Source organism: Myxine glutinosa, chromosome 3 (assembly GCF_964187855.1).
Source record: "Myxine glutinosa chromosome 3, kmMyxGlut1.1, whole genome shotgun sequence".
NCBI classification, from domain to species: domain Eukaryota; kingdom Metazoa; phylum Chordata; class Myxini; order Myxiniformes; family Myxinidae; genus Myxine; species Myxine glutinosa.
This window is the reverse complement of record NC_136263.1, coordinates 37,293,440-37,308,025: the sequence shown is the minus strand read 5'-3', so window position 1 is coordinate 37,308,025 and position 14,586 is coordinate 37,293,440. Positions and strand designations below refer to the sequence as shown.

The 14,586-nt window shown below is 41.7% G+C and overlaps 1 protein-coding gene and 1 long non-coding RNA gene across 2 annotated transcripts in view; one reads left to right on the top strand and one right to left on the bottom strand.

The window, feature by feature from the left end:
• Positions 1 to 9,071, bottom strand: part of LOC137423673 (uncharacterized) — a 97,533-nt gene extending 88,462 nt beyond the window's left edge. The window contains exon 1 of the long non-coding RNA XR_010983772.2: positions 9,011 to 9,071. This is a non-coding gene — a long non-coding RNA (uncharacterized LOC137423673). The remainder of the gene's footprint in view (positions 1 to 9,010) is intronic.
• Positions 9,072 to 12,373: 3,302 nt separating this feature from the next.
• LOC137423663 (SH3 domain-binding protein 2) overlaps positions 12,374 to 14,586 on the top strand; it is a 69,528-nt gene continuing 67,315 nt past the window's right edge. Inside the window, exon 1 of the mRNA XM_068111048.2 lies at positions 12,374 to 12,662. The gene's annotated coding sequence lies outside the window, so the exon portion shown is untranslated. The remainder of the gene's footprint in view (positions 12,663 to 14,586) is intronic.

The window sequence follows — 14,586 nt, the reverse complement described above, 5'->3', positions numbered from 1 at the left end:
TGGAAGTTCTGGCAGTGTCCATGTGTTTTATAGTTTCCCGCTTACTCAACGGGTAATTCTTCCTTAATTAAGTCTTCTATTCTGTATTGAGAGATCTTCAGTTATATCTTGTTAGAATGTAAAATCACTGTAATTGTTCAGTTATTTGAACATTCTTTTGCTTTCCCTTTCTTTTCCATTGATATGTGGACTGACTCCCTCCACTTTTTAGGCCATGCAATCCTTCTCCAGATGTGTGTGGAGACAGTAGTTACAATTCTGATCAACTCTTCCCCAACTACCATACAGAGAGAGTTATATTGGAGTTTCATCAGCACCCGCTGCTTTTACCTATTTATGTTGGCCTTTCCTCCCTCAAACCGTTCATACCTGTCCATCAGTTCATTGCACTTCTCCTCCATCTTCTCCAGCTGTCCGTCTTGTTCCTGTCGTCACTCGTTCACATGACACAGTATTATTTGCACATCCTCATCCACTTACCCGAAAGTTCGCTAGTGACTCTTGCTCGCCAACGATCGCTCCATACCAAGAAGCAGCTACGCTTCTTGTCCGACTCCACTTGCTCCGCCTTCTTTTCTCCCTCTTCTTCCTCTTCGTTGTCCGGTTCCAGGTCCGGTTTCCTGTTTCTTTTAACATTAACTTTTTTACCTTTTGAAAACAGTTCATGAACAATAAACCTTTTGAACACAATAAGGCCAGATAAAAAAAATGAGTTGGTGATCGTCCTTTTTTCTCAAAAGTTCGGGTAGGGAGGGAGGTTTTTATTTTTATTTTTTATTTTTTTTTCCTACTTTCCATTGAGTTTTGTTGACATGGAAAAATATGAATAAAGACTCCTTTCTCCTCAAAATGATTTAATTTCTTCATTCATCTCACAGATTTACAGACATTGCCCAAATCTCTATGAAACAGTGTTTGTGTGATTTTGGATGATGTTGAATGTCCTAGCTGAGCTTGGTAGTGAAAGGGCAAGACACCTGTACATGTATATCCACCATGACATCGGAAAAACAGATAAACACCATGCCCTTGGCACCTTGAAACTATTGAGCATGTTGAACAAGATTTCTGCCACGCTTTGGTACTGGCTTTGCAGTACAAATGTTACATTGAGGGTATTGCCCAGCCTTTTCAACCAAATTCTCCTCAGTACCACAGTGGACGCAGAGCATTTCATAGCCAGCAGAGTAGTACGCTAGTTCTATAGGGGAAGCACAGTTCAGATTGGCACGAACATAAAGATCAGCGAGTCTGGTATCCTGTTCAGGATCGTCATCACCATTGTTGTTCATCTCCGTGAACACACTTCCACAGCTGTAGAGAATGGTGTCCATAGCAGCACGAATCGATAGATTTCAGCGGGAAAAATCTCACACAATAGCCGCCATGAATGGCTAACATAAAATGGGTGAAGTTGCCCGAGGCACTTGCGACGCTCTGCGCACAATGCACTGCGCAGCACGCACTGCGCATGAGGTGCAGAACGGCGCCAAATTTGACTGTGAAAAGATCGTTTTTTAATGATTTTTTTCAAAATAAAAAATAAAAAAAGTTTCGGGTCGGGTGTGTTTCGTAGGGTCGGGCGGGGACGATCACCAACTCATTTTTTTTTTCTGGCCTAATAGTACATGGAATCAGAAATATTTACAGTGGATGCAAACCACCACAACGGAAGTGACGAATCCGTAACATATGTTACTTGGGAAGAAGGTATTGTGTCCGTGTGCTCACTCTATATGCCTACCTATGGTTCTGTCGCATACAATAAATGCACGCCTTCCATGGGATACAATCCTCGTGCATGGCATTTCTTACCCCTCATGCCAAATTTGAAGAAAAATAAATTCGCCAAAATTACGTTAAATTTATTTAGACCCAATTTACAATTTTCCAGACAAATAAATAAATAAATAGTTCAAAGTTGTGTGTTGGTAGTGAAGATGATAAAGTGTATATAAATAAATAAGTCGAAGTTGCGTGTTGGTATGTGTGCAGGTAGTGGTGATGGCAAAATGTACAAAGATAAATTAATTAATTCGCAATTGTGTCTTCGTACTGATGGTAAAGTTTATAAAATAAATAATTCAAAATTGTGTGTTTGTCGTGCAGACGGTTGTGTATATAAATAAATAATGGTTCCTCCTAAGCAATTCTGTTGTATTTGCCTTAAAAAAATATTTGATTCCAGATTCCAAATTAATTCCAAATTCGCTCCAATCTACAAAATCATTTGACGTTATTATTGCATACATTTTTTTTGTACACGTAGTCGAGGCTCATGGAAGAGCTAGTACACTGAAGGGATCAAGAATAACAGGATGCAAAAGGAACAGTAGAGAAAGAGAGAGAGGGGGAAACACCAGCAGAGTAGAAGGCCAGGATAGAGGAAGACTTGGACAAAGGGTGTGGTGAGGAATGGGGTGGACAATATGGATGTAGAAGGAAATTCCAAGGAGGGAAAACTGGGAATTTGGAGGGAGGGGAGTTAACGAGGGTAGAAAAGATCATGGTTTTGGATTGGGGATAATGTAAGATGGTGGTGAGCAGCTGTCTTAAAAGCCTGGAGGGAAGAATGAGATTGAAGAGAGTGTGGAAGTTGGTTTGGCAGGCAGGATAAAGAGGAAGGAATGAGTGGAGGGAGATGAACAGTGTTTCTGGATTTAGGTCGTTTCACCAGAACCGAGAAAGAGGTTCATGGCAGATCGTGTGAGCCCTGCAGAAACCTGGAGGGGACAAAGCAGGGAAAGAGTGGAGGGTGTAAGACCACAAAGGAGGTGGAAGAAGACAGGGAGAACATGCAGTGATCTGTCTGTGATGGTGAAGTGATAGGCCCATCGACTCAGCTTCATCGTGAGAGATTCCAATGATCTTGTAGAGCTTGGTTTCCATGGCGTCAAGCTGAGCAAGATGTGAGGCAGGGGAGCCAGCCCATAGGGGAGAGCAGTACTCCAACAATCTGTAGATGAAAGCCTTGTAGGTGGATAGGAGTTCAGGTGTGCCAATTTGAAGGACTTTGTACGACGGAGGATGCCCACACAGTAGCTGGCTTTGGAGGCCAACTTTGAAATGTAGTTTCCCAAGAAAGATCATGGCTGATCGTGAGACCCAAGAGTGTGAATGACTGAAATACATCTACCGAATATGAAAATAATGTGCCCAGTTCATTTCGAGTGGACACTCCACACGGACACACTGACTCGCTGACACAACCGTGATCCACCATCTTGGCTGAAACCTGCTTGAGGACTAAAGATAGAAGAAAAAACACCTGATGGTGATGTCCCTGTTCCTGCCCCAGTTTTGTCCTCTCGCCTTTCCCCTCTCAGCCCACAATGAATTAAGTACATCATTAATTAGTGGACCTGTCCCACGGTGTCTACGAAAAATAGGTGAGTTTTTACCGGAAACCTGAACAAATGACAAATCCCTGCCTGAACCGATTGCTGGGAAGGCGAGGTGGAAACCACCTCGCATAACCCACGAACCGGGAAGTGTTTCGGCAGCAGTGACACTGTAAAGGGTATGGGCCATTGATGATGAGGAGGAGGATGAAGAAGAAGAAGAAGAAGAAAAGGAGGACGATTAAGAAGAAGATAAGGAGGATGAAGAAGAAGATTATTATTATGAGCACGATCCAGTAAATCGGAGGCAACTGCTTTGTTCATTTTTTATAAAGTATCATTGTAATCCAATTAATAATAAACCAAATAAACTGTGACGAGAACGGCACTCAGTAGAGAACAAACCTCCGCCATATCACTCAACGGTGAAGAATCACTCAAAAAATTAAATAATTGTCATATCCGAATCCATATTCAGATCTTCACCAACATTTAATCGATTCTTCCTGATCACACACACAATCTGTCCAACAAGTTTCCTCCAAATCCATCCATAACTTTTTGAGATATCCTACTATGCATCGTTTTTGGCCACATCTCCCAATGATGAAGAATCACTTAAAAATTTCTAGTAGCCGGATCCGAATCTTCACCAAAATCTAATCATTTCGTCCTTGTCGGTACATCTCTGCCAAATTTTGTCCGAATTCGTCCACAACTCTGAGATATTTTGCTCGCAAAGAGACAAACAAGCAGGGGTGAAAACATAACCTCCATCCACCTTTGGGGGCGGAGGTAATAATAATATGTTTTCTTTAATATAACGAACTTAAGACACAGGAAGAGACCATTATGTCCCATAAAAACCTGCGCTATCATTACAAACCTATGGGTGTCCGTGCTCTCTCCGTTTGAAAAGGGTCTTTGATGTGACTCCGCCAGGATTCGAACCACCGACCTTCCGACTTAGAGTGGACGCTCTTACCATTACACCACCGATGCTCGCTAATGGACGTTCTGTAAATACATGATTCCCCAAAAAAGGCAAAAGGATGTAACTAGGAATGGACATTTGGTCCATCACGATTGTGTGGCACTCCCATCGTAAGAGCAGCAATCCTAATGCAGGTGAAGCAGAGGGAACGCGCAGGTGGAGCGGTTTGCAAAATGGAGGCAGGTGGGGTAAGTAAGGTATTGATCATCCTTTAAATGTATAAAATACAGAAAGAATGTCTTAATGAAACTAGATGTTATTCATAGAATACTTACCCGATGCAGTCAACATGGTGCGTGCCAACTCTTCTACTTTTGAAGGTTTTTTTTCTTTGATCCAATATGGCTGCCAGACCGCGTGAGCGATGACATCATAAATTTATATTCCCTAATATAATTGCTGCATAGATCATACTCAATGAATTTCAAAGTGATCAGACTAAGTGTTGTCCCTGTCGAATTATGACATCATTAATTAAGGCGCCAATGACGTCATCGTTAGCAGCACTTATTCCCCATATGGAGTTCTTTACAATGAGCCACGTTGAAATTTTCCCCATGGAGCGGTTTGAGATATAGATGTGCAACGTTTTTCAATTTTTCCAAGATGGCGCCTGCACCACGTGACCCATAACGTCATAATTATCATAAAAAATATATATAGGAGGAAACACTCCGATGTTGAAAATTGAGTGCAGCAAACTAACAGTTACAGAGAAAAAAAATTCATACTGATCAGATCAAGCATTGTACTTGTCGAATTATGATGTCATAATGAAGGCACCGGTGACATCATCATTAACATATCTTATTCCCCAAGCCGAGTACTTCACAATCAGCCTTGTTTCAATTTTTTCCATGGAGCTATTTCGGAGATATAGAGGTGTAACCTTTTTCTAAGATGGCGTCCGTACCACCTATGACGTCATAGTGACGTCAAAGACCTATGACGTCATAGTTGTGACCAAAAAAATTTATACAGAGGGCGGCGCTCAGATGGTAAACGTTCGTGTCCATCTGACCAACGGTTGCTGAGAAAATGAATTTTAAAAATGAGACACGTACGCACCCGAATGCCTAACCCTGCTTTTCGCGAGTGCAGGGTAACGATAACGACACTCGGTAGAGCGTTTACCAACACCAGTCTGAGCAGTTTATGTTTTGAATCCACTGATAGGCCCGATCTAGAGTCGGGCCTGAACCAAAAATCGAATCGGCTTGTTCTTGTCACCGAAACAGCTCATCCACACAGTTTTGTCATCATCCGTCCACAACTTTTTGAAATATCCTGTTAAATATCTTCTTCTTCTTCTTCTTTTGCCCTATCTCTCAATGGTGAAGAATCATTTTAAAATTCTAGTATCCAGCTTCGGATCTGAACCAAAATCGAATCATTTTGTCCGTTTCACACACCCAACCTCTCCACCAAGTTTCGTCCGAATACGTCCACAACTTTTTGCGATATTCTGTTCACAAACAAACAGAAAACAAGCAAGCAGACAGGAGACAGACAAACAGACAGACAGAGAGACAAACAGCAAAACAATCAGACAAACAGCCTATAGTGTCTTTGTTATGAAGATGCGGACACGCAGAGAGGATCAAGCACCATCTTTTATTACAGGCAACGGCAACACAGGCCTCAGTCGGCCCCGCCCACAGCAGTCTCACTCGGCCGTACAACGGCACTACACAACCAAACAAACAGACAGACATACAAACAGGGGTGAAAACACAACATCCATAAACCTTTGGTGATGGAGGTAATTATGGATACAGAGGGCCAAACATGGTCAAAAAAACAAGAAAGAGCAATCAGAGATTGCAAACCCTCGCCAGGACGTGTTTTCAGTGGTTTTTAAGGCTTTTGTGTTAAAACAAATATGGCATCCGAACCACGTAACCAATGACGTCATTGTTATTTTTTTTTCTCAAACAATTTATCGCTAGATGATGCTCAAGAAATTTTGTCTTGATTGGATGACGTTTTGTACTTCTCGAATTATGACATCATAATGGAGGCACATATGACATCATCATTAACACATGTTATTCCACGTGGAGAGCTCTTTACAATGAGCCATGTCTCAATTGTTTCTATGCAGCGCTTTCAGAGATATAGAGGTGCAATTTTTTTCAGTTTTTTCAAGATGGCGGCCGAACCACATGACCGATGACATCACCATTATATATTTTTTTTCTCCACCAATTTATGATGCTCAAGATGATGATGCTCAAGAAATTTCATCTTGATCGGATGAAGTTTTGTCCTTGTCGAATTATGACGTCAAAATGGAGGCACCTATGACATCATCATTAACATATTGTTGCAGATCCCGGGTCTGTCGACGTGCTAAGGGTGGGGTTAAGACCCCGTTTCTCCACAGACGCCGGGTCCACGGGCCGTCGACCATGACAAAACACGCGGTCGGCAGGTTGCGTAGCAACTCCAATCGCCAATCCACCAATCACGGGTCGAAGGGTTATCGATCATGACCCGAATACCTTGCGAGAGCACGTGGCCGGGACGACCGGGAATTGAACTCCTCGCGTCCCCATACCTTATTCCAATCAAGTGCGCCGAGCGGATCGCACAGTGTGGGTTGCGGCTTTACCCTGCGTGATCGACGGGCCTAATTGAGCAACCGGATTTGGTTTCGAACTATCCTGGGTCAATGGGGAAAAGGATGCACACGAGCAGGTCGAAAGGAAACAAAATGTACACGTCTTTTATTTGCAATGGCACAGAAAAACGGACGAGAAGCAAACTTAACAATTCTTACCTATCTAATCCCGACACAGGCACCTGGCACACTCACACATGGGGTGAATCACACACCAGTTAGACTCGTTTAGACTCGTACCGGTGGGCGGGCCGACAATGACTTGGGTCCGGCAGTTCCCGCGCGTGGCGCACAGATTGATCCGGCATACAGCACGAAGGAGGATCGCGCGGAGGATGACCCAGCACAGAGGACGACCCAGCATGGATGAAGAACCAGCTTGGAGGGCGAAGGAGAAGAGCAGCACGGATGAACCAGCACGTAGGACAGCCAGCTTGAAGGATGAACGAGGAGCGAGAGCCAGAAGGATGATGGGCATGGACCTTTATCAGGTGGTGTCCTCTTCTCGAAGATTCCACGGTCTCCCATTGGTCGCTTTTAGTCACGTGCGGTCACACAGCCCTGCCTCCCTCTGGAATGTTCCATGACCTCCCATTGGCCGAGGTTGGTCATGTGCGGTCATTACCCCCCCCCCCCCCCCCCACCTCATTCTGGAAGGTTTCATTCCCCGCCTCCTTTTGGAATGTTTCATTCCCTGCATCCTTTTGGAAGTTTTCATTCCCCGCCTACCACTGTCGCGGTTGATCACGTGGACTGTTTCTCCCCACCCACGAACCAACGTCTTCGTTCAACCATACGAGGGGTTGGAATCCTGCCTAACTCAACGCATATCTGCTTTAATGACTACACAATGGGAAGGGAGCTAATCTTTACATTTAATAAGAAATAACTGACTACTGCAGGCTACATGTTGTCGTGTAATTAATTAGAGGGGGTGTTCTTTTATTGCAAAACCATAACAATATTTTATTCCACATGGAGAGTTCTTTACAATGAGCCATGTCTCAATTTTTCTATGCAGCGCTTTCAGAGATATAGGTGCAAAGTTTTTCGGTTTTTCCAAGATGGCGCCAATACCACGTGACCTATGACGTCATAATTATAATTTAAAAATTATACAGGTGGAGTTGCACCTATGGTGAAAATTTCCTGTCAATCAGACCAACGGTTGCAGAGAAAATCATATTTATGGTGGGCGGACAAACAAACAGACAAACAGACAAATAAATGAAAAATCACTCGCAGAGCGACACTTGGCAAAACAGAACAAAGTAGAATGGCACTCAGTAGAGCATCCTTTTGACCTCAAAAATAATTAGTGGTTGCATTCAGTGACCTGATATACAAGTCGTCTTCAAAGTTTAAGTTAATTGGATGAAAATTGACAATTTTAGAAATTTGGCCAGAATTGGTTGAATTGAGATATATTTGAGGTGGTTGAATTGAGTTAGCTGATATGTAAATCCCATTCAAATTTCAAATAAATCGGATGAAAATTGAAGATTTTAGAAATTCGAAAAAAAAGTGGTTCATCTTTGGCCTATGTTGACCTTTTGGCCTATGCTGATCTCAAAAATAGTTGGTGGTTGAATTGAGTTAGCCTATATGTAAATCTTATTCAAATTTCAAGTCAATCGGATGAAAATTGAAGATTTTTGAAATTTGAAAAAAAAGTGGTTGATCCTTGGGGTACGTTGACCTTTTGGCCTACGCTGATCTCAAAAATAGTTGGTGGTTGAATTCAGTTAGCCGATGTGTAAATCCTATTCAAATTTCCTGTGGGCAAGTATAAGTGAGCGGACAGACAAACAAACACACACACACAAACCGGAGTGATCAACATACTTGCAAAGAAAAAGAAAGAAATTGCCAAGTAACAAACGGACTCAAACGCAATACCTTCTCCTCTAGCGAGGGTAAAAAGGTAAAATAACATTGTGAATATTTTCTGGAATTTAATTGTTATTAAAAAGATTTATTTGATGAGTTGGGGAATGAAGAGGGTGATGAGTTGGGGGAACATACATCAAGGGAGGGCACATTGATTCTTACCATTTTTATTCGTCCAAGTTTCCTCCCAATGTTTCCTTTTCACCGTTTCAAGCCATTTAAGTTGATTTACTGATGTTTTCACGAAATTCGGAGAATGATTTATTACAAATATGAGTTCCACCTTTTGAGGCATTCAAGTGCAGAATTTTGTGAGAAAAGAGGAACAAACAATTTACAAGAGATATTTCCAGGCAGCAGGAAGTGAATAGCCAGGATGGAAAATTGTCAAAAACGCAACATAAGGCCAAATATCTGATTACGCAATGCCATGGTTGCTAGGATGGAAATCCAACAGTTACAAAGAATTTATTTAATGATTACACTGTGACGTAACAATGATGAAGTTCGAAAGCATGGTTGCTAGGATGGAAATCCAACAGTTACAAATAATTTATTTTATGATTACACTGTGACGTAACAATGATAAAGTTCAAAAACATGGCTTAGGATGGAAATCGAACAGTTACAAATAATTTATTTAATGAATGCACTGTGACGTAACAATGATAAAGTTCGAAAACATGGCTGCTAGGATAGAAATCGAACAGTTACAAAGAATTTATTTATTGAATGCACTGTGATGTAACAATGATAAAGTTCGAAAACATGGCTGCTAGGATGGAAATTGAAGTTCGAAAACATGGCTGCTAGGATGGAAATTGAACAGTTACAAAGAATTTAGTTAATGAATACACTGTGACATAACAATGGTAAAGTTCAAAAACATGGCTGCTTGGATGGAAATTGAAAGGTTACAAAGAATTTATTTAATGAATACACTGTGACGTAACAATGATAAAGTTTGAAAGCATGGTTTAGGATGGAAATCGAGCAGTTACAAAGAATTTATTTAATGAATGCACTGTGACGTAACAATGATAAAGTTTTAAAAAACATGGCTTAGGATGGAAATCCAGAAGTTGCAAAGAATTTATTTAATGAATACACTGTGACGTAACAATGGTAAAGTTAAAAAATATGGCTGCTGGGATGGAAATCGAGCAGTTGCAAAGAATTTATTATATGAATGCACTGTGACGTAACAATGATAAAGTTCGAAAGCATGGCTTAGGATGGAAATCGAGCAGTTACAAAGAATTTATTTAATGAATACACTGTGACGTAACAATGATAAAGTTCAAATACATGGCTTCTAGGATGGAAAACGAAGTTACAAAGAATTTAGTTAATGATTTCACTGTGACGTAACAATGATGAAGTTTGACAACATGTGACTATTCACAGGTTGCACGTTAACCGTGCACAACATGCTCCGCATACATGTACTTGGAACTTTCAAAAACTTTTCTTAATGAGATATTTATAATAATCCAAAAAAGGTCGAATTGTTTTTATCGATCAATATGTACTGTAATTAACTCCGAGACCGAAGGTACAGTCACGTGAGAAAGTAAGTACACCCCATGTAAAGTTTTGACTTTTTCAACATATTTCAACATACAGCTATTTGATCTTCATTTCAACAATATTGATAGATAAAGGTGATATAATATAACAAATATCATGAAACATTTACATTTTGTAGTCCATTGTATAATTTAAATAAACATAAATGCAAATTTCGCATGTGGAAAAAGTAAGTACACCCTTGGCTCTAATAGGTGGTATTGCCCCCTTTTGGCAGAAACAACCTCAAGTAGGCATTTCTTATAACTGTCTACCAGTCTCTGACATCGACTGGGAGAAATTTTTGCCCACTCCTCCATGCAGAAATATTTCAGCTGTGCGATGTTTGAGGGGTTTCTTGCATGCACAGCTCGTTTCAAATCCCCCCACAACATCTCGAAGGGATTTAGATCCGGGCTTTGACTTGGCCATTCCAGAACCCTCCATTTCTTTCTTTTCAGCCATTCCTTGGTGGATGTACTGGTATGTTTAGGGTCATTGTCATGTTGCAAGGTCCACCTTCGGTTGAGCTTCAACTCTCCGACAGATGGCCTCACATTATCCTCAAGCACCCTCTGGTACAATGAGGAATTCATAGTGGATTCTATGATGGTGAGTTGCCCAGGCCCTGATGCAGCAAAGCTGCCCCAAACAATAATATTTCCACCACCATGCTTTAGAGTTGGTATCAGGTTCTTGTGGTCAAATGCTGTCTTTGGTTTTCGCCAAACATGTCTTCTGGTACTGTGGCCAAATAGCTCTACCTTTGACTCATCTGTCCAGAGCACATTGTTCCAGAAGTGCTGGTCTTTGCCTAGGTGTTGATTGGCAAACTTTAGTCTTACCCTGATGTTCTTTCTGGACAGCAAAGGTTTCCTCCTGGCACACCTCCCATGTAGATCAAATTTGTGCAGCCTCTTTCTAATGGTAGACTCGTGCACTTTGACATCAACAGTGGCAAGAGCTACCTGTAGGTCCCGTGATGACATTCTGGGGTTCTTAGAGACTTCTTTCAGCATCTTGCGGTCTGCTCTCGGGCTGAACTTGCTGGGGCGGCCTGGCCTGAACAAGTTGGCAGTTCTTTGGAATCTTCTCCACTTGTAGATAATTTTCTGGACAGTCGAATGATTGATTTCAAATTGTTTGGAGATCTTTTTAAATCCCTTCCCAGACTCGTAGGCATCTATAACCTTCTTTCTGAAGGCCTCAGAGAGCTCTTTTGATCTAGGCATGGTGACACCGCACACTTCAACAACAAAGAGCAAACCAAACTAAATGTCTGAGGTTTAAATAAGACGGGTTCCTCCAAGATCCTCTCTAACGATGTTCTATTGTTCTAATCATTTGCACCTGAGCTGGTGCACCTGATTCTAATTTTAGGTATTTGAAGTAGTGATAAATGTAGGGGTGTACTTACTTTTTCCACATGTGAAATTTGCATTTATGTTTATTTAAATTATACAATGGACTACAAAATGTAAATGTTTCTTGATATTTGTTATATTATATCACCTTTATCTATCAATATTGTTGAAATGAAGATCAAATAGCTGTATGTTGAAATATGTTGAAAAAGTCAAAACTTTACATGGGGTGTACTTACTTTTTCACGTGACTGTAGGTGGCGGTTATGTTTTCACCCCCTGACTGTCTGTTTGTCTGTCTCTGAACAGGATATCTCGAAAAGTTATGGACGGATTCGGACGAAGGTTGGACGAGACATTTGGTATGTGACAAGGACGAAATGATGAGATTTTGGTGAAGATCTGGATCTGGATCTTCCAGAGCTTCCAAATCTTCCAAATCTTTCAGATCACTTCCAGAGCCCGGTTTGAACTGCTCAGCGTTGGCGATGTGGAAACGACAACATGATTTTTTCAGATCTGAGTCACAACGTAAACTGCACATACATGGTATTCACCCAATGATGTTAAAACGCTCAAACAAATTGGTTTCACTTGGCGATTGTGCAACTGTCTGTATAATATGTCGAGGAACAATTTTGTGGATTTTCAGTATGTGCAGGAGTTGTGTGCGCCTTTGTAGTATTCTTATTCTTCCGTAAAATTTAATGACGTGCAGTATAAAGTAGAAACGGTGAAGGCTTGCCCATTCGACCACTTCCTCTTCCTTTTGCCTGACCAACTTGATCTGCATCAAAACTTCACTTCCTGAGCAGAACAAGGCCGAAGGCAGCAACGTGCGGATGATCTCGCTGGTGGAAGAGTGAATCCCTATAATATCGGTAAGACGTTTTTCCGTGTGGATTATCTCCCTGCTGGAAGAGGGAATCCCTATAATATAGATAAGACCTTGCTCCGTGTGGATTATCTCCCTGCTGGAAGAGTGAATCCCTATAATATAGATAAGACCTTGCTCCGTGCGGATTATCTCCCTGCTGGAAGAGTGAATCCCTATAATATAGATAAGACCTTGCTCCGTGTGGATTATCTCCCTGCTGGAAGAGGGAATCCCTATAATATAGATAAGACCTTGCTCCGTGCGGATGATCTCGCTGGTGGAAGAGTGAATTCCTATAATATCGGTAAGACGTTTTTCCGTGTGGATTATCTCCCTGCTGGAAGAGTGAATCCCTATAATATAGATAAGACCTTGCTCCGTGTGGATTATCTCTCTGCTGGAAGAGTGAATCCCTATAATATAGATAAGACCTTGCTCCGTGTGGATTATCTCCCTGCTGGAAGAGTGAATCCCTATAATATAGATAAGACCTTGCTCCGTGTGGATTATCTCTCTGCTGGAAGAGTGAATCCCTATAATATAGATAAGACCTTGCTCCGTGTGGACTATCTCCCTGCTGGAAGAGTGAATCCCTATAATATAGATAAGACCTTGCTCCGTGCGGATTATCTCCCTGCTGGAAGAGTGAATCCCTATAATATAGATAAGACCTTGCTCCGTGTGGATTATCTCCCTGCTGGAAGAGTGAATCCCTATAATATAGATAAGACCTTGCTCCGTGTGGATTATCTCCCTGCTGGAAGAGTGAATCCCTATAATATAGATAAGACCTTGCTCCGTGTGGACTATCTCCCTGCTGGAAGAGTGAATCCCTATAATATAGATAAGACCTTGCTCCGTGTGGATTATCTCTCTGCTGGAAGAGTGAATCCCTATAATATAGATAAGACCTTGCTCCGTGTGGATGATCTCGCTGGTGGAAGAGTGAATCCCTATAATATAGATAAGACCTTGCTCCGTGTGGATTATCTCCCTGCTGGAAGAGTGAATCCCTATAATATAGATAAGACCTTGCTCCGTGTGGATTATCTCCCTGCTGGAAGAGTGAATCCCTATAATATAGATAAGACCATGCTCCGTGTGGATTATCTCCCTGCTGGAAGAGTGAATCCCTATAATATAGATAAGACCTTGCTCCGTGTGGATTATCTCCCTGCTGGAAGAATGAATCCCTATAATACAGATAAGACCATGCTCCGTGCGGATGATCTCGCTGGTGGAAGAGTGAATTCCTATAATATCGGTAAGACGTTTTTCCGTGTGGATTATCTCCCTGCTGGAAGAGTGAATCCCTATAATATAGATAAGACCATGCTCTGTGTGGATTATCTCCCTGCTGGAAGAGTGAATCCCTATAATATAGATAAGACCTTGCTCCGTGTGGATTATCTCCCTGCTGGAAGAGTGAATCCCTATAATATAGATAAGACCTTGCTCCGTGTGGATTATCTCCCTGCTGGAAGAGTGAATCCCTATAATATAGATAAGACCTTGCTCCGTGTGGACTATCTCCCTGCTGGAAGAGTGAATCCCTATAATATAGATAAGACCTTGCTCCGTGTGGATTATCTCTCTGCTGGAAGAGTGAATCCCTATAATATAGATAAGACCTTGCTCCGTGTGGATGATCTCGCTGGTGGAAGAGTGAATCCCTATAATATAGATAAGACCTTGCTCCGTGTGGATTATCTCCCTGCTGGAAGAGTGAATCCCTATAATATAGATAAGACCTTGCTCCGTGTGGATTATCTCCCTGCTGGAAGAGTGAATCCCTATAATATAGATAAGACCATGCTCCGTGTGGATTATCTCCCTGCTGGAAGAGTGAATCCCTATAATATAGATAAGACCTTGCTCCGTGTGGATTATCTCCCTGCTGGAAGAGTGAATCCCTATAATATAGATAA